Raw genomic sequence first — 21,620 nt, 5'->3', positions numbered from 1 at the left:
ATATACAGTATTAATTTTATATGACGTTTAAAATTTCTATATATCCTAATAAAATGTTTTATAAGAGTTAAGTTTATAGGACCATATAGAAAAATGTCTTATCTAAAAGTGTTATAACAGATTTATAGGACGTTTTGGAACATATTAACAAGTTTTTTTTTATGATGCTTTAAAAAAAAAAGTCTGATATTAATTATTTTATGCGACACTATTTGAAAAATTAAAACAAGCGTCCTTTGAAAATATAGGTTTATAGGACACTTTTCAAAATTGTCCTCTAAAATAACTAATATAACAATTTATTTTAAAAGTGGCATAAAAACTTGTTAAAACGTCCAAAAATAACCTATGAATCTATTGTAACATTTTTAGATAAAGTCTTTTATAGTCTAGTTGTATAAACTTAAATCCTACAAAGTATTTTATTATGATGCTTAAACATTTTCAACATCTTATAAACTCAATTTCATTGTAGTGATAACCAAAAAATAAACCTCGGATATAGATGGATTTCAAAAGTTATATTTTTAATACCGAAATCACAACCACGTCAGAAGTCTTAACTTAAAACAGTACAAGTCTCCAACATTAGCCTGTCCCATACTGGGCTATATGTTACGTAAACTCCAAATACATAACATTAATAGGTCAACAACTAGCAATACATAAAAAGGAATATAACATAAAGGAACATAGGTTCATGTCTTGCCTTTCCCTTTTTCCAAACATGAACCACCGGCTCGTAAGATGCATACTAATAGTTAGCTAAAAGCTTAAGTGAGTTCATGGTTTACGTATACATAAATACACACTTCATATCATGCGTAACCAAATAACACCAATACAATATCCGTTTTACTGTAAAAACAAGTAACACCAATTAATTGTCTTGAATTGCCTCACCAAGTGAGTCCACCATGTCACCAGCATTATCTGGGCTGCGCAGCTTACAACCATCCAACACCCATTTTGGGGTCGTGCATTAATTCTCCTGAATTGTCTCACCGAGTAGGTCCATCCTATCGTTGTTTTCCGTCCTATCGTTGTTTTCCCTGAGCTGCATGGCTCACACCCGTGCGGCTCCAATTTCATGATCATGCCAACCCTAGATGTGACGTATCCATCCGACCCCACAGCCAAATATCGACACTATAATGTGCCACATGAAACCGACTCCAAAATAGCATGCTAAAAGTTTTTAAAAACCAAAAAAATAATATCATGCATCTCATAATAGTTCTATAAATGTAAACATATACCCGTAAACATGTACATAAAAACATACCATCATTCACCACATACGTTGTAACACCCCAAAAATGGGATAACATAAATTTCCAACAAAGAAGAAATTGCGGTATATAAATATCAAAATACGAGTTTGTCCAAAAAGGAGAACAACATACACCAGTTAAATTACAAGTTGTAAGTAAATGGATTGAGGTTAACAACCTCCTACTCTAATTCTTAAAGAACTAGATTACAATCGGGTGTCATCTCAAACCAACAAAAAGACCGAATAATTGCTTAATCTCCTAAAATGCTCCTCAAACTCCCTCTACAAGTCAATCAAACAGTTGCCACAACACTAAAACCTGAGATACATATCGACACAAGCAAGTGTTAGACCAAAAAGCCTAGTGAGTACGAACAAAATATGATAAGCCACAGTTTGTTAGCTGAGAACATTTATAACAATTAATTGGGATTAACGGGTAATTTTCATTTTTATGCACCAAAACCCTAAAATGATGTAAAATGACCAAATCACCAATTTATGGATCAATACATGAAATAATACTAGAAATGCAAGTAAACTAAACATTTAGATATTCTAGTTTTACAAAGCATTTTATACTCACCCACTAGGCTTTAAGAGAAAACCTAGAAAATGGCAAAACCCTTGAAAGTTTAGGTGATGGACTTGATCTTGACCCTACCTTGAAACCGTCACTTGGAAACCCTAAAATACTTGAAGGAAAATCGATTTTGACCTAGATGAGACCCTAGTAGAAAATATGGGGATAATAGAGGTAGACGAGAGGAGTAAATGAAGAATAAATGCTGAAAATCTGGTTTTAAAGCTGTTGAGGCAAAATTGGCGACCCTTCTAGGAGATAGTGCCACAGGTACAATCGCCAGTCACTGTCGCGCGAAGTGTACCGAGAGTCCAGCTTGTTTAGGACGATCCTGACATGATATCGTGCCCCTGGCACTATCGCGGGGCACAGTAGCACGATATGCGCCGAATGTTTTTCTCAATTTTTACAACTTTAAGCCTTTTTCCTTCCCTAGCTTGATACCCGAACTCATCCAAACTTCCAAAATACTTGATTCTATTATTCTTGGGATGAAATAAATATAAATACGAAAAATTAAAAAATTCGATTACCTTATTTCCCCCCCCCCCTGGTGTTACATACGTACTCCAATTATATATCATGTCAAATATGCATTAAGACGCGGTATGTCCACTATGAATTTCTTGTAATGCCGTTTGGTCTAACTAGTGTGCCAGATGTTTTTTATATACTTGATGAACCCTGTTTGTTGTCTCATTTTAGACAAATCCATCATCGCGTTCATTGATAACATCCTTGTCAATTTTAATGATGAGGAGGACCATGAATGCCAAGTCCATGAAGTATTGGAAATGCTGAAAGAAGAGAAGCTTTATGCTAAGTTATCCAAGTGAGATTTCTGGTTGCATGAGGTCTAATTTTTAGGTCACGTGGTGACTAGTGATGGGGTGAAGGTCGACCCATCTAAGATCGAAGCCATGATGAACTGGGAGCCACCTAATAGCTCGACTGAAATCCGAAACTTCTTTGGATTTATCGCTTACTGTCGTAGATTTATCTAAGGCTTTTCCAATATAGCTTCACAATTGACCGCGTTGACAAAGAAATATACAAAGTTTTTGTGGACTGACGCTTTAGACTTGGCATCCAAAACTTTGCAAAGAAAGTTGTGCAAGACACCGCTCTTATCTTTACCCGAAGGGACCGAGGACTGCATGGCTTATAGTGATGCCTCTAAAAAGGTTGCGTTCTAATGCACAAGGGAAGATGATTGCTTATGCTTCTAGGAAACTCAAGCATCATAACTACAACAGTGGTGCCTGATTGGTTTGAGCTTGGCTCCAAAGTATGAGGAGTCCCCATGTTCAAATCGAAGGAGGAATAAAGATCTCCTTGTGGCCACGGACGTTCAAATGCGGTGATTCCGGTCTATCTGCAAAGCAGGGTCGCTCTGGGATTAGTCAGCTTGCATAGCGGGTTGGATATTCAAGTTAAAAAAAAACTCAAGCATCACGAGAGGAACTACCCAACCCATGACTTAGAATCGGTAGAGACAATTTTTGCGTTGAAGTTGTGGCATCACTACTAATATGGCACAAAGTGTACGCTTTACACCAACCATAAGAGTTTGAAATACGTCTCTAACCATAAAGAACTAAATATGTGTCAAAGAAGATGGTTGGAGTTGCTTAAAGACTACGATTGCGCTAAAGAACTAAACATTGTTGATCGATATTCTAATTACTAGTCTTAGATAAAAAAATCATATGAAATAATACATGATGCACTAGTTTTCAAGATTATTACAATTTCACAGGTTATTAAAAGAAGGTCCGTCTGTATAATGCGAGCTGACTAATTCCAGGACGGCCATCTGCTTTGCAGGTAGTCTAGAGTTACCGCATTTAAACCTCCATGGCCATAAGATGATTTTTATTCTTCCTTGGATTTGAATATGTGACCTCCAGGTATTTTTAACCTTTGAAGTCCAAACTCAAACCAATCAGGCACAACCTATCTCAATATAACTATATCTATCTTTATCTTCACATCTTTTTTGACGATATTTATAATAATATTAAATAATTATTTATAAAAATAAAATAAAAGGGTGAATCCTCTTTCAAAAAGCATAGCAAAACTAGGTCCTAAACCATTAATATTGAGCATAAAAGCCAAGGCCCATAGAATGGAGCCCATATCAAATTGGCCCACCTACGCCAAACTTACAACATGTAATTTGATAGGTTTAAACTCTTTATTACGATTTGAAATAGTTATGATTAATTACAAGTGTTTAAATAATTTGATAACAATTTTAATTTTTTTTTGTTATTCGAGGTTTTAACGGAAATTTTCTTTCTTTCTGGATCGGAGGAAATGTTTGCGTATATCATATTAATCAAACCTATCTATACTATATTATAAAACATTTGACAAAAACTCTTGAAAACTACTTTTTATGCATGAAATACTGTATATTGATGCATATTACTTAAAATTCAAGATTACAAGTAAATTATGCATTAAGTATAACTTATTAAAGCTCAATGTTTGAATTCGTGTAACTAATTGGCAAATAAACATAATCAAATAAAGGATAAACATCTCATTTTAAAATATAAAAAATCTTTAATATAATTATGATAATTATCGAGTTCTAACAAAATAATTAATTATTATCTTTATAAGAAAAATATATTATTAAACCAAATATAAATTACTTCGTCATTGAACCTAAATTAAATTACAAAAAAATTGAATTAAAAAATTAAACAAAAAATATGAATTTTAAATAGTTAATTTAATACTAATATCGATATATTTTTGTCAAATTTTTATGATATCTTCAAATATATATTTTATTCAAAAATAAAAACATCATCGTCTTTTTAAAATCTCATAAGACCATATTATAACATCGACTGAGATAAAAAATAAAATGAAATATTAAAATCAAGATGTATCTCATTGCATCGCACGAATACCCTTTTAATTTACAAATTACAATAAAATACATCGAGTATGTTTGATACGATCAATGAAGACGTAGAAGTGATTTTGGAAAAAAGATTCATATTATTTTAATTGTAACAATAAATTCATTTTCAAGATATTAAGTTAGTGAATATAACCCAAAATGCATTAATTCAATGAATATCTCTCAAAATGATTATAGGGCCCACTAAATGATTGGAGAAGCCCAACTAATCTAAGACAAGAAAAGAAATATTTCATATATTACAGTGGACTTGTAATCACGTGAGATCGACATGTTTTTGTGAGACCAGTGAGACAATTTTTTATATTTGAAACTTTACAGTCACAACAAAACGTTGTGAAGATAACCTTCACAATGTTTTTGCTGTGAAAATTCGACTTTTTTTTTTACCTTCACAGAGTTTTACTGTGAAGTTTCAAGGTGTAAAAAAGTGGTCTCACGGAACAGACTGGTCTTACATGAACTCAATCATATTATAGTATACTTTAATGTTTATAATCCACATCAATGTTTGCTTTGATTTGTTTTGATAATACTTTTAATTTTGTGACTCATTTAGGGATTTATAGTCACATTCGGATAATTAGGTATGTAGTACTTATAACAAAAATAATTTACTGAGATAAATATGAGTTACTTACCTTACCTTACTGAATGAACAATACGAGAACCGAGAATCTTACCCGGTAAGAGCAATGGCAAGGACGACAAGTATGACCCATTAAGTGAAGGTGACGGCTTTTATGCGGTTAGCACTTACCAGGTATATATTGTTGCATACGATACCGTTTTGATGGAATGTAATCTTACACGGTAATGGAAAAGCTCAACAAAACTTCTGCTGGAATGACCCGATGTATATTCCAATAATTTCACCATGCTTCTTTTGGCTCTTTATCACTATGGCCAAGTGCTTTACGACGGTCTCCATGGAGTGTGACAAACGAAGTGAAGCCATTATAGATCACGTGTTAACATCTATTACAAGAAGACGTTTTTATATATTCCACTTTAAAAACCTTGTTTTTATTTGACGATTAACATTTTGTGAGGGTGGTTAGTATACAAAAAACCGTAGATTCTTATTCATTTGTTTTAAATGGATATCTGATACGTAAATTGAATTGCTAATAGAATTAGAAAAAAAGACAACGTATCTGAGAAGATGAATTAAAAAAGCTGGTTTGTAAAACGTTAGGATTTACCAAGTAATATCTGGTTATATAATAACATTTTCGAATATCATGAAAGAAAATAACTGAGTTGTTCTTGGTTTAATTAAATATTAGATGCACGGTTCTTTATTAGTTGTAATTTTGTTTTGTTCACACATAAAATTTAGATTTTTAATCAGTATTAATCTTTTATTTCCGAAGAAAATTTTACATACTGCTACGTTGCAGCGGGCACATAACTAATTCATTTTATAGGCTATATATATATATATATATATATATATATATATATATATATATAAAATATAATATAATATACAGGTAGAGGTTCAAATGAAAACACTTCCATTTTACGAGAATGCGAGAACGTGAGAACATCGTTATCACATATGATAATACGCGTGAGGGGCTCCTGTGATGTGTAGACGACGTGTTCTATGACTTAGGTCGCGCCAAAGGTTGTTTTGCGTCTATGATTTAACATCACATGTGATGGTCTTGATAGATTATAGTATCATATCAAAAACACCCTTATCACATGTGATAATACTTGTGAGTGCGCTTAGTGGTGTAAGGGCGATTTGACCCGCAACTAAGATCGCATCGAAAATCATCTGCGTCTCTGATTTTGTATCACTTGTGTATCATATGTAATGGAATAATAGTATCACATGTGATTGTGTATGGTAAAAAGGTGTTCTCACATTCTCGTAAAATGAAAATATTCTCGTTTGAACATTTCCTTATATATACATACCCCAAGTATAATAATACACTGAGAAACCCAATGAGACATATATAATATATAAATATGATTGATCTTCAATAACGAAAATTTGTAAAAAAAATTACATTATTGATTTGGTTGTTCGTGGGAAACTTTTATTGATACATCGACGTGATTATATGAAACTTTAATTCTTAAGTATTCTAACTGATATATTTGTGTTTAAACTACATTTTTTATGTTACTCTTATGCAAATGCAACAATTAAGATTTGGGTAATTAATATTTTAGCATTATATGTCGTTAAAACGTAAAATTGGCACTTTTATACAATTATATATAAAAACATCGTAAAAAAATAAATTGTATAGATGGGGGAAATCTCCGATCCTCCAATGGGATCCCTGTTCCTTGATGGGAATGGGGATGAAATCTTATTCCCGACGGGGATGGGATGGGGATTGCGATCTCTGATACCCCGACCCCGTTGTCATCTCTAATTACGGAAAACAAATCAAATAATTAAAGGCCCGTTTGGTTTATGGGAGTGTAGTAGGTCTTGGAATTGGAAACATTGGATTTGTAAATCTCAATTCAAGTAGTTGGTATTTCATGTGATTTCATATGATTTATTTGTATTAATGTTTTAAAATATGTTAAAAACATTCATTTTTATAATAATCAATTAATAAAAATTAATTTAATTATTTTTATAATTATTTATAATCTGGATTTATAAAGAAGGAAATTCAATTTCATCCCAAATTTTACAAACCAAATACAACAAAGATTCCAAATACCTAAAAAACATTCAATAAAATTAAACCTCGTCTAATGGACTGTTTGGTTTGCAGGATTTGAAATTTGATTTGCATTTGGTTTAAAGAAAAGTCCATAATTGAAATTTTGAGTTTCAATGAAATCTCGCAAACATGTTATTTAGGGGCTGTTTACCTAAATGCTTACATGGTAAGTGCTTACCGTTAAGAGTCAACATTATAATTTATTTTTAGGTAAGATTGTAGTATATCAAAATGGTATCGTGTGCAACAATATATATGGTAAGCGCTTACCCGGGTAAGAGTCGTCACCCTCACTTACCGGGTAAGACTCTCTCTACTTATCATCGCTCTTACCACGTAAGATTCTTGGGTTTTGCCATGTTCGTCCAGTGAGGAAAATTGACCGGTAAACACCTATCAGATAAGCGTTTAGTAAACGGCCCCTTAGAAATCTCACGGTGGTAGTTGACATTTTTGAAGGATTTAAACTATAACTAAAACACTTGTTTTATAAAAAATCAAATAATTAAAAATACTTTTAGTTATTTTTATAAATTTAATTCGAATTGTAAATCATTCCATTGAATCCAAATTTCTCAAAAGCATTCCGAATATAAAACCAAACTCTTTCACTTATTTAAACACATTATAAGATACTAGAAGGAGGCTCAGATAATATACCGAGATATATCTCAATTTTAATGTTTCATTTTATTATTTATTTATGTCGATATGATATGGTTTTTAGTGGTTTTGAGAAAGCGATAATATTTTATTTTTGAATAAAATATAAGTTTAAATATATCATAAAAAATTGAAAAAAAAATATCAATATTACTATCAAATTACTAATTAAGTTATGGTTTTTTGTGTAATTTCTTTAATTCAATATTTTATTTATGATTTAATTTAGATTTAATAACGAACTAATTTATTTATCGTTTAATAACACAATTTTTATAAAGATAATAATTAAGTATTTTGTTATAACTAATAATTATCCTAATTATATTTTAAATTTTTTATAAACCTTTTAAAGAAATGACTAAAAGATGAAACCAACCGATAAAAATGGTTACCTTAATTAATTTTCCAATATGTTTTGATTTGATCATCATAATAAAAAAGAGAATCTCAAAGATTAAAAAATATTGTAAAACACTAATGTGATTTGATTTGATCATCATAATAAAAAAAAAATGTACTATTTTATTGATTTAAGATTCTTTCTATTTATTTAATTGAAAATTAATTCCCAAAAAGATAAAATAAACATTAATTTTAATTAATTAATTCCCAAAAAAATAAAATATACCATAAAATAATATTGATATAATAAGAGATCTCATATATATATATTTAATAAATTAATTTTCAAATATCCGATTGAGATATTTTTAGACCTCATTGTCCAACGTTATAAACTAATACCATATACATCGTTTAATCTGTCGCATGTAATATATTGTTAACGTGTAACTAAAAAAATAAGCATTTAATTAAATGTTTAAAATATTCATTAAGAAAACGTCGCAGAAAAATATATAAAAATAAAAATAGAAAAAATATTATTTTATTAAATAAAAATATTAATAAAATGAATTGTCCACTTTTTGCTTGGACAAATATAAAATAGCACGAAATTTCCACAACTTACGAAACATGCTTCCGGACGGCAAAGCGTGTTGTTTGACTCCCCAAATACCCGCACGATATAACATTTATATAATACGACTTTCTAATATTATAAAACATTTACTAAATTACATTTTTGCCTCTATTCTTTCGTGTTTTATCACTTTTGGTCCTTATAGTTTAAAAATTACAGGAATTGGCTCTCCTAATAATAACGGGCAACTTTTAGTCATTGAGTGAGGATATTTTAGCCTTTTCTTATTTTCTTTGTTTTATTTTAATAATATATATATATATTTACGTAATTAGTTTGTTCTTATTTTCTCTCGACCATTGTTTTTCCTCATGAACGCCCACCCCTCTCTTCCCTCGTGGTGTCCCTATATCTTTTTCCTTGTGTACACCACCACTTACTCGACCAACATCTTCCTCAGCCACACCACCACCGTAAGTCCGTAACCCACCACTTCTCACCTCAAACTCCACTTCCCACATGTTAATGTTTCAATATCACTGAAACGAGGCAGCCGATTTGGGTTCGTTTTGACTCTAACAACAATGGAAATATCTCTATTAGAAAACTTCCATTTACCTACACCTTATAGAACACACACATAACATAAAGATCCCATCAAGGAAACGGGGTTTTGATTTATAGAGAGATAAAAGGAGGAGGGTTCATCGGAGGAGTTGGAGTTTGAGATTTTGGGGGGTTGGAGTTGCAAGGATAGGGGTGTAACATCTCATATCGGTTGAGGAAGGAAACAAAGATTACCTTATAAGGGGCTTGATACCTTCTCTATTAGAAGCATTTTAAAACCGTGAGTCTAGATGTATGTAGACAGAACTAACAACATCTGGAACCATTAGCTTGAGATGTTACAGATGGTATCAGAGTCGGGAACCAGGTATATCAAGGAGGACATTGGGCTCCCAAGGGGAGTGGACTTTGAGATCCCACATCGGTTGGGGAGGAACAAAGATTGCCTTATAAAAGGCTTGATACCTCTTCTATAAACACCTTTTAAAACCATGAGTCTAGGTGTATGGATAAAGTGGACAATATTTGGTACGGTCAGCCTGAGATGTGCAATCGGGAACAGAATCGTTCAACCTCATGGCAAGGGATGAAAGACAAAATGAATGAGGAAGGGGAACCAGCGACCAAGCTCGGCAGAACTTTTGAAGATGAAGATGAAACATGTCAAGGGGCGTTAGAGACTTCGGTGAAGGGGTGCGGGAGACTTCGTGATCTCTACGTTGAGGCCATCTACAACCCTAACGGGGAAAAACACCAAACTAGTGAGGACATTAACACCAAAAATCGCTTCAACTCCAACCATGATGTGTATCTCGTTTGAAAATGAACATGGCATATAGTTGGAATTAGGAGTGTTTAAAAACCTGATCAACCCAATGGGAAACAACTCAACCCAAAGCAACCTGATGTTTAATTGAGTTGTAAAATCTTCAAACGTAGTTATTGAGTTGATATTAGATTGCTTTTATTTGGACCCAACCCAACTCAACCCGATGAACCCATATTCTTTTATATTATTGTTAAGCCTTTATTAATATGTACATTAGACAATTAAAACATCGTGTACCCTCTTCATATACATATATTTTCAATCTATTCTCCATCTCAATATGACTAACTACTTTGTATACATGTTTAATAACCGTGAACACACACACACACACACACACACACATATATATATATATATACACACACACACATAGAAAGAGAAACTTATGATCATGTGAGACAAGACTGTTTTTGTGAGATACATGACACAATATTTTTACACTTGAAAGTTTACAACAAAAAAATGTAAAGGTAACATTCACATTGTTTTTGCTGTGAAGGTTCAGCTTCTTTTTTTATCTTGATAGCATTTTACTGTGAAGTTTCAAGTGTAAAAATGTTGTCTCACGTGTCTCACTAAAACATCTTGGTCTCACGTGAACCCAACCCTATATATAATACGTATTGAGAATATTAATTGAATGTGATATACTTAAAATTTAAGAAGTATGGATAAATTATACCAAATGATTGATAATGAAAAAGAAATTATGAGTAAACTAGATAAAACAACATATTCAAGGTTATGATAATATTTTGATGTAGCAAAGTATCAACCCACCAATCCATACGGTTTGTGTTAGGTTGAGTTGCATTTTGGTTTAGTATGGGTTGGGTTGAAAATTTTCAAACCTTAAGGATTAGATTGGATTGTTCAAATGTCTTAACCCGATCAACCTAACCCATGAACACCCCTACTTGGAATTGCCCTCGGAGAAACAAAGTAGATGAAAATTACTTAAAATGCATTAAAAAGTTCACATTTTCTACAAATTACACATTTAGAAAGGTCTTAAAAGAAGCCCAATATTGAATATATTTTTTAATGTTAACACGATAAAAATAACATATTTTTAACGTTAACCGTATGTATGTATGATAAAATTGTACTTTTTGGTTAATTTTTATTTTATATCATAACAGCTAGTTGGCGCGACCATTTCAAAAAAATGGATCCGTCTTTGGTGTACACATATAATAGTTTCAAAGGAAAATAAGAGAACTTTAAAAAAACTAAAAATGCCTCTCGTTTAACGGCTAAAAGTTAACAGTCGTTAGTAGAAGTGACCAATTCCAAACATTTTTACAAATCACAATGACTATGCTTAAAATTTAAAACTGTAAGGAGAAAACCGAGATAAATGAAAAAGCACGAGCACCAAAAATGTATTTTATTATAAAATTTTCTAATAAAAGCTATTAAAAACAACTTATTAAAAAAAATCAAGTATATTAATTAATTTAAATATCTTAAATTTTAAATTACATGTTATAATAGTGATATTGTTTGGTAAATATAAGCTAACTTATTAACTAGTTCGTTAAACAAAACCTACCTATAACTTTTAACATTTTCAAAAGCTTTATGTTATAACTATCTCAGATCGTAATGTCAGATTAAACAAATATGTATGATACAATATCTTAAATATTAACAGTATATTAAACAAATACATTTGAAAGTATTTGACAACAACTCTTAAAAATCATTTTTTATGTATGAAGTACCGTTTATTGATGCATATTACTTAAAATTCAAGATTACAAATAAATTATGCGTAAGTATAACTTATTAAAGCTTTATGATTGAATTCGTGTAACTAACTGCAGATAGATAAACATTTCATTTTAAATATAAAAAATCTAAAATATAATTAGAATAAGTATTGAGTTCTAACACAATACTTAATTATTATTTTTATAAAAAAATATATCATTAAATCAAAAATAAATTATAATAAAAAATTGAATTAAAGAAATTACACAAAAACAAGAACTTCTTAATAATTAATTTGATATTAATATCGAAATTTTATAATATCTTCAAATTTATATTTTATTCAAAAATAAAAACATTATCATTTTCTCAAAATCATATAAAAACCGTATTAAAATCTACAGAAACGAAATAAAATGAAACATTAAAATCGAAATATATCTCGATGCATTGTACGAGTACCTTTCTAGTATAATATAATGGACCAATTTTTTCACAAGACTAAATTTTTATTCGAGGTTAAATTTAGAGAATCTGTTATTCTCATCTTTATTTCTTTATCTGAATTATACACTCTCTTACATTGTCTTTTTATGAAAATATTAGGGGTCGTTTACGAAACACTTACCCGGTAAATACTCACCGGTAATATTTAACACTAAGATTTACTTACCGAGTAATATTTTAGTTCCCTAAAACAACATTGTATGCAATAATTTATCCGGTAAATGCTTACCGTGGTAAGGGTGGTAGCTCTCGCTTACCGAGTAAGTTTTTGGTCTTTGTCTCGCTCTTACCGAGTAAGTTTTTGGTCTTTGGCATATTCATCAGGTAAAATAATGTGACTTGGTAAGTGCTTACTCGGACAAGCATTTGTAAACGACCCCCTAATTCGGTTAATAAAATAGTAATTGACTTACCAATGTATTAAGTATATAGATACATTAATTAAGTGCATGCATGTACGTATACATTCATGAACCATAAACAAATAGAAGTCATGAATATCGATGTTAAAATGCTTTATTACTTTGTTATAACTATCGCACAAACTGTATTTTTTTTCCAATACGATATGGTCATAAGTCCCACCACCATGTACGATAATATACCAACTTAACCATAAGGGTGGTGTCTGATTGGTTTGAATTTGGTCTTTAAAAGTCAAAAGTGTTTGGAGGTCTCAGATTCAGATTCAAGGAGGAATAAAATTCCCCTTGTGGCCACGGAGATTCAAATGCAGCGACTTCCGGCTACCCACAAACAGTGGCGGGTCCATGATTTTTGTTCAGTGGGGTTACCTTTAAGGTAGACTAAAGACCTGCAAAATCGTCCGATGTGTTGTTAACCTAATTACAACGTTTCGAGAGATTTTTAAAGTTTTTTGGTTAATTTCGAGGGATATTTTTTAGTGTTTTTATCGATTTCGAACAATTTTTTTGGTTTTTTTGATTGATTTCAATAGATTTTTTGGGTTAGAGTAACGATTTTAATTGGGGTTGGAGGCCCGTGGAAAAACACAATAAGAACCAGAGTTAATGTGATACAACCCTAATATTAGGCATGGTAATGTCTCTGTCTCAATCCCCAATTACTTGTATCTATTCACGTCCTCGTCTCCATCCCCGATTATTTATCTCTATCCACGTCCTCGTCTCCATCCACATCGAGGAATATAATCACATCCCCGACGGGGAAACGGGGATTTTTTTTTCCGTTTATGAGTTATTTTTAATTAAATATGTGAGAGATCATACATGTTTAAATATCAAACATTTTCAATAAACCTAAAACCAAAATGAATTTAATTTTAATACAAAAAACCACAAGGTCCACAACATCATATAAGAATTAATAACCTAAAACAAAAAAAAATCAATTTAACAAAGAAAAACTTAAAGTCATATTTACCAAAAGATATTTGAGTAATATAAAACCATATCGAGTAATATACAAAATTTATCGAGTAATTGTATTTTGACTTGACATCCAAAATATTACATATCAACATCCAAAAAAAATTAATTTTAGATTACAAACCTAGTTAGGAAATATAAAATTATGAATTACCGGTTTAGTTGAAATAAATAATATACATGTGTGTGTGTATATATATACATATGTGTGTGTGTGTATATATATATATATAACGGGTACGAGACGGGACGAGGCGGGGAGTACGATACCCGTCCCCGTCTCTATCCCTGAGGGGAATCCCCGTCCCCGATCGGGACGGGAGGACCAGGTTCCCCGACGAGTCGGAACGCATTCCCATGCCTAACTAATATAAAGGGTATTAATGTAATTTACCTAAAAATAAACATAAAGAGGATACAATGGTTTCATACCTCATGAATGATGTCATTTCTTATGAAATACTAGACTTAAATTCTATATTTAATCAATAAATACTAAACATCATAACTATATAAATATACTTGTGATCAAATGAGACTAGTCTGTTTTCGTGAGACTTGTGATACCATTTTTTTACACTTGAAACTTCACAGCAATACACTATGAAGGTAACATTCCCAGTGTTTTTGCTGTGAATGTTCGACTTTTTTTACCTTCACAGCAAAAACATTGTGAATGTTACCTTCACAAAATTTTGCTATAAATTTTCAAGTGTAAAAAAGTGATCTCACATAAACCTAACCCTATATAAATAAATTACAACTCAAAATAAAGCACACATGTTTTTTTTGACCTCTTGCCTTTTTTAAGTGCAAGAGTAACCCAACTCAATGTGGCAATATGGGTATATGCTCTATTTGGCTTTATAATTGGATAAAGTTATTTTTTTCAATAAAAAATTAAATATTTATAAACTTAAATTCGAAATGAGTATATAATATACTAGAAGAGTACTCGTGTAATACAGCGAAATACATCTTAATTTTAATGTTTCGTTTTATATTTTGAGTCTATCGATGTTATAATGCGACTTTATGTGGATTTGAAAAAAAAATGTTTTTATTTTTTAATGAAATATAAATTTGAAGATATTATAAAATTTTAAAAAAATAAACAATATTAATATCAAATTAACTATTTAAATGTTCTTGTTTTTATGTAATTTTTTTAATTCATTTTTTTATTATAATTTAACTGAAATTTAAAAATGAACTAATTTATTTTCAGTTTAATAAAATAATTTATTTAAGATAATAATTAAGTATTATGTTGAAACTTAATGATTATCTTAATTATGTTTTGGATTTTTTATACTTAGAATGAGATTTTTATCCTCTATTTGATTATGTTTATCCGTAATTAGTTACACGAATTCAAACACGAAGTTTAATAAGTTGTACTTATGCATAATTTACTTGTAATCTTGAATTTTAAGTAATATGCATCAATAAACAATACTTCATGTATAAAAAATGGTTTTTAAGTTTTTTTGTCAAATGCTTTATAATATAGTATATATATTCTTACAGTTTTCACAAAAACTTCAAAAACCGTATCGTTTTGAGAGTTATAAACGTCTATACTTTTGCACAATAGTTTCATATAATCTTGTCGGTGGTTACGGTAAATTTACGATCAATTTCACAAGGTATCAGATTTCCTATTAAAAGGATTATGAAATGTTGGAAATATGATGGAATAAGTAACAGTAATAGCATAGAATATTAATGTCAAAATGGTTGGTCGAAAACATACAGAATTGGGTTCTTTCTTTATCTGGAAAACAGTTTTATTCATGATATGATATCAAAATCATATCATTTTTATAACTTTTTTTTTATTCCAATGACTTATTTTTAGGGCTGGCAATGAGTCAGGTTGGGTTGGGTTCGAGTTTAACCAATTTATTAAACTGATTGAAAATTTCAACCCATTTAATTAAATGGGCTTCAATTTGACAAAGAAGCTCGTTAAGCAATGTTATTTTCTATGTCATTTTTCTTATTTTACACGTTCCAGGAACTTTCATAACGTTGGGTTTTTTTGGCACTCGGTTCCTTCGTCTTAAGTCAAGTTCATTTGACTTTTTATTTAAAAAATGGAAAACACGTCTTTCTGGGTGGGGGTGAGAATTCCCCTATTTATTTGATGAGTGAGATTTTTCAACCTAACCCGACATGTTACCTAATTGGATTGACAGCGGGTTGACATGTTTATGATTTTTTCAACCAACCTGTTAAATAAATAGGTTAAACCTGGGTTGACCCATTTAATTTTCAAATTTTACATAAAATAAAAGGACTAGGCTATTTAATTTTTTTGAATAAAACACAACACAACGACAAATACAAACAATTTGTTCAAAGTTTGAATAAAACACAAGCACAACAAATATATTATTCAAAATAAATTGATTTTTTTTAAATTCTAAGTAACTCGACTTGCACTTTCACTAACCCCAAGTTCACTCTCGATATTACTTTCCTCTTGATCATCTATCTTCTCTGTCATGATTGATCCACATAGCGTCTCAAGATGCGATTCCAGTTGTGCTACATAAATAAATTAAATTATTAGTTTAGTTATAACAAATACATGGTTCTATACGATAAGCCGAAATATACAAATAATAAGTTATAACAAACCTTCTCCATATACCCAATCTCTTAGATAAATAATAGCCTTAACTGTAGAATACTTCAATGAACTTCTATAAACATCAAGGACCCTACCGTCAATGTTAAAAGTAGATTCAGATGCCACTATTGAGATTGGGATAGCTAAGATGTCTCTAGCTATCTGAGCAAGAGTTGGATAACTAATATCACGAGTTCTCCAATAGTCCAAAATGTTTAGATTGTTCACACGAGACATGAGTTTCTCCTCTAAATGACATTCAAGTTCAGATTTTACGTCTTGAGAAGTCACCTTATTTGAAAAGGTATCGAAGTCCTAATAAACAACAAATTTTTTTAGATAAATAACATAAATCAGAAAAAAGTATAAAAGAAAAAAAAAATAGTAAATACATATACCATCATATAATATTAAGTTGTATGGTTTATTATATTTTGATTAAAAAGTTGGCCAACCGAGTAAATAAAGTTCTGAGTAGATTGTAACACACATTTGAGCAACATAATTGCTTCTTGTATAAGAAATTGATGCAATCCACTACATGAATTCACAACATCGTCTGAAATTAAACCCCGACAAAATACGTTATCTAATATTATTATGATAAATTTATCCATACAAGTATATTTATTTTGTCAGTCGCATCCATGCCACCTCTGCCCTCTGACCACCATGCCACTATTGTCGTCATTATAGATACCACCTCTCCCCTGTCCCCTCGCCCAGGGGCGAATGGCCATAGGGGCCTTGGGCCCGGGCTTTTTTTCCGATAAAGTGAAAGATTTCCAGTCCACTAAAGTTTTAAGTATAAAAATATTTGGGCCCTCCACTTTTGCGGATCCAGTCCATTTGTGTTTCGTCTCTGCCTTCGCTGCCCACCCTGCCCACCTCCCCACCCTTGCCCACTACCACCCTCCCAACCCAAAACCGTACCCCCTCTAAACCCTACCCCTCCGGACCCACGTGGTCAGTTTAGGTGGGGTTGGGGTGGTAGCTCTCACAACGACAATAATGGCATGGTGGTCAGTGGGGTGGGCGACAGAGTGGTAGTTGTGGTGACAACAGTGGTTGTATGGTGGTCGGTTGGTGAGGGGTGGGTTGTTGGTGGTGTTTGTGACGACGTAATGGTGGGGNGGGGGGGGGGGGGAGTGACCGTGACAGTAGTAGTATGATCCTGGTTGGGGCAGAAGGTGAACGGTGTTGGTTAAATTGGATACAAACAATGAAATTCAATTACTTCACTTATATCAATAAATAATGAATTCATTAATTCATGGAATTCAAAAAATCTCATCCATTTCAATATGTGAACCAAACAAAAGAATTGTAATTTGGTCAAAGAAATTGAACATTCCAATTCCTTTAAAATCCGTCAAATTCTGCAATCCAAACGGCACCTAAGGTTTTTATATAAAAACTCAAATAATACAAGGTTCTTATAAGAACTTTCTCTAATATTAGTTCTTACAAGAACTTTCCGTTGCCTATCATCCTCAAATTGATATTTCAAAAATATTTATAAGAAAAAAATATTTTAACTTCAACAACAACTTTTTTATTTTAAAAGTTATTACATTAATTATATTATAAAAATATTTTATATATTTAATAAAAAATTATTTATTTAACGTTAACATTTAATTTGAAAGTTTTTTATTGGTGAAATATAATAAATTATTGTTTCTCTGTCAGTTAATTATTTTTTCAAATTTAAAGAATTTCACGCTCTCCCTCACTTTTCTTATTTTGGAGATGCTCTTACAAACCCATGAGAACTAATATCAATGTATTGTTTCACATGATTTTGTTGTTAAACTAAGGAGCAGTTTACTAAACACTTATCGGGTAAGCACTTAGCGGTAAAATTCAACACTATCATTTACTTACCGGGCAAGATTTTAGTCAACAAAAACGGCTTTATATGCAACAATTTACCCGGTAAAAGATGACTATGGTAAGAGTCATTGTCCTCACTTACCGGATAAAGACTTTCAGTCCTTGCCTAGCTCTTAACGGGTAAGATTCTTGGTTCTTGTCATATTCATCCAGTAAGATAATGTAACTTGGCAAGTGCTTACTCGGGTAAGCATTTTGGTAAACGACCCATAAGGTTATGGTTTGAGTTATTGTTTCACATATATTTATTTTTTAATGTATTATATTGACATGTATTTATTTCACGATATGAAACATTTTATTGTGTATCTTTTGTTTCACAACGTGAACCAAAAAAAAAGTTTAACATGAAATTTTTTACAATGTGAATACAAGCATATATATATAAATCATAGTTTTGATGAAAAAAAAATTATGTAAAAAACCATTTTGAGATCAGTTATCACAAGTTTGCAACATTTTTGTGGTTCTCATCATATATATAGAGAGAGAGAGAGAGAGATAGAGAGTTGGGTTCCGATGAAGATGAAAGTTATGGTGAGAAGGGTAAGAATGGATCTCCACCATTGACTCAATCATAATTGAAGATCAAACACTAATTCGGTACACCGAATCTGTTATGTATTGTCTCTAAATATTTGTTAATATAACCACAAGAGTGGTGTCTGATTGATTTGAGCTTGGCTCCAAAGGTTAAAAATATCATAAGGTCCTAGGTTCAAATCCAAAGAGGAATAAAAAACCCCTTATAGTCACAGAGGTTTAAATACGATGACTCACATAGCGTGATAACGGGTCGGATATACAGGTTAATAATTTTTTTTCTAATATTATAAACATGACAAAAAAACATCTAGACAATCTTATTAAAATATCTTTATCATATAATAAGTGCAAATAGTATTATATGAAATAAATAATTTTAAAATAATTAATTAATAAAAACCCATTTATAATATAATATAATAATATTAACATTAATGGAGGAGTAGATACAAAAGGTTTGGTGCACGTTGCTTTGACGGATTTCTTGTGAATTGAACCCCCAACTAGTTTTTGCTTTTCACCTATTTCCGGTTACTCATTTTTTTTTATCTTTTTCCTTTTTTTTTAAATAAAATATCTGTTTAATATTAAATACTATAAATTTATTTATAATATTTTTTTTTAAAGAAATACGTTTTTGAATTGATGTAAGGATGCATTTGGGGTACTGGACGCCTATTTGAGTCTTGTAAGATTAATAGAGATTTTTTTGGCTGTTCTCCAATCTCCAGTGCCTTTGAGATAAATTAAAGCATGCAAAAGATGGTTCGGACACGTACAGTTAACAAAAAATATGTCAAAAGATATATAAACTTATTGAGAGGTGTCATGTGATACAGTATTATGTTGCGTTATCATACATATGTACATATAACACAATATGTAATATATACCGTGTATGTGTATTGTATGCATGTAACATAGTGTACGTTGATATTCACCAAAGTTGACTCCTTTTTATAGACAAAACTAATAATACTTAAACAATGCACATCCATTATTGTCTAACTGGCGAACTCCTTTAAACATTAACGATTTAAATGTTTATTTGAGTATAATTTACATGGCCCTTATTCAGTCTCATGAGATGACGACTTTACGTGAGATTATGAGCCATACGTCTTTCATATCTATTAGGTTATGGTTTCGTATACGGTTAGCAAATCGGGTCTGACCATCCAGATTACTTTGAACATGTAACGTATAATCTTAGAGTATCTACAACAAATATATTTTATTATTTTTCTAAAATATAAAATCAGAAGTCAAAATCGTTATAAAAGATTAGATTCAGCTCCAACAGGTACTCTGTTTAAACCACAAAGGTGGTGTTTGATTGGTTTGAGCTTGGTTCCAAAGGTCAAAAGTACCAGGAGGTTACAGGTTCAAATCCAATGACGAATAAAAATCCACTTGTGGTCACAGAGATTCAAATGCGTGACTTCAGGCAATCTGCAAAGCAAATGGTCGCCCTGGGATTAGTCGGTTCGCGTAACGGGTTAGATATCCAGGTTAATCAAGAAAAAATGTCAACATTAATTATATTATTGAAATATTCAAAACTCATTATTTAATTAATTTTCACATATATATAAGACATTAAATTTAAATATTTGTGAGAGAAATTATATTTTATTAAATGTATTAAATATTTTAATAATATAATCTAATAAAATATAATTTATCTCTCATAACTATTTCATTTAATGTCTTATATACGTGAGAAATAATTAAATAATGAGTTTTAGATATTTTCTTCATATATGGAGATTTTCACCATCTTTCTCTCTCATGAGAACAGTTCATTGCAACATACTTTCAGTTATGAACTGGGAGACAAAGAAGAGTGTGACACATGTCATCGGGTGTCCACAATCATAGTAAACAATAAAGGTGAACATCCATGAACTATTTATAATGACCGATATAATATTCATGATCCATGATAAATTGATACACCATCCATGATGAATGATAGTTCATGGATGTTCACCTTGATGAATAACCATGAATGTATGTGACACATGGCGCACTCACTTGTCTTCCAATTTCTAACCTAAAACGAACCCACCCCCTATCTCTTTTTTAGCAGATATATCTCCTAAATCTCAAAAATCTAGTTTAGCATACCTGTTGAATATAATAAGATAACGAAACGACAAGGGTAGTGTCTGATTGGTTTGAGCTTGGCTCCAGAGGTTAAAAGTATCAGGAGATCCCAGATTCAAATCCAAGGAGGGATAAAAATCCCCGTGTGACCACGGAGGTTCAAATATGGTGACTCTGGGCTATCTGCAAAGCAGGTGGTCGTCTTGAGAGCCAGCTTGCATAGCGGGTTGGATATCTAGATTAATAAAAAAAAACGACATAAAATGACATATGGCAAAATCTAAGGGTCCATGTGAGATAAAAA

Source organism: Cynara cardunculus (assembly GCF_001531365.2).
Source record: "Cynara cardunculus var. scolymus isolate 2C chromosome LG 1, CcrdV1, whole genome shotgun sequence".
NCBI lineage: Eukaryota > Viridiplantae > Streptophyta > Magnoliopsida > Asterales > Asteraceae > Cynara > Cynara cardunculus.
Note: the sequence above shows the minus strand (reverse complement) of the source record.